Raw genomic sequence first — 910 nt, forward strand, 5'->3', positions numbered from 1 at the left:
CATGAGTAACTTTGGCGTGCATGGAGGACTCATCGTTAACATGTACAAACTGAAATCGATCTGATAAATAGGACTTAAACCAGCTTAGAGCGGTTCCTTTAATGCCAATGAAATATTCCAGTCTCTGCAATAGGATCTGATGGTCAATGGTATCAAATGCAGCACTAAGATCTAATAAAACCAGTACAGAGACAAGTCCTTTGTCTGATGCAATAAGGAGGTCATTAGTAATTTTCACCAGTGCTGTCTCTGTGCTATGATGAGCTCTAAATCCTGACTGAAAATCCTCAAATAAACTATTGCTCTGTAGAAAGTCACACAGCTGTTTAGCAACTGCTTTCTCCAGAACCTTAGAGAGAAATGGAAGGTTAGATATAGGTCTATAGTTTGCTAAAACATCCGGATCAAGTTTGGGCTTTTTCAGAAGAGGTTTAATTACAGCTACTTTAAAGTACTGTGGTACATAGCCTGTTGATAAAGATAGATTGATCATATCTAGTATAGAGGTGCTGACTAAGGGTAAAACGTCTTTAAGCAGCCTAGTCGGGATGGGGTCTAAGAGGCAGGTTGATAGTTTAGATGAAGAAATTACTGAAGTTAGCTGGTAAAGATTGAGGGAAGCAAAACAGTCTAAACATGTATCTGGTTCTACAGCTGTTTCTAAGGTTCCTGAGTTTAGAGATAAGTCGGTGCCAGTTGAGGGCAGGTCTTGGTGAATTTTGTCTCTAATAGCTAGAATTTTATCATTAAAGAAGCTCATGAAGTCGTAACTACTGAGAGCTATGGGAATACTTGGCTCAATAGAGCTGTGACTCTCTGTCAGCCTGGCTACAGTGCTGAAAAGAAACCTGGGGTTGTTCCTATTTTCCTCTATTAATGATGAGTAGTACGCTGCTCTGGCATTATGGAG

This window comes from Micropterus dolomieu, linkage group LG06, assembly GCF_021292245.1.
Source record: "Micropterus dolomieu isolate WLL.071019.BEF.003 ecotype Adirondacks linkage group LG06, ASM2129224v1, whole genome shotgun sequence".
NCBI lineage: Eukaryota > Metazoa > Chordata > Actinopteri > Centrarchiformes > Centrarchidae > Micropterus > Micropterus dolomieu.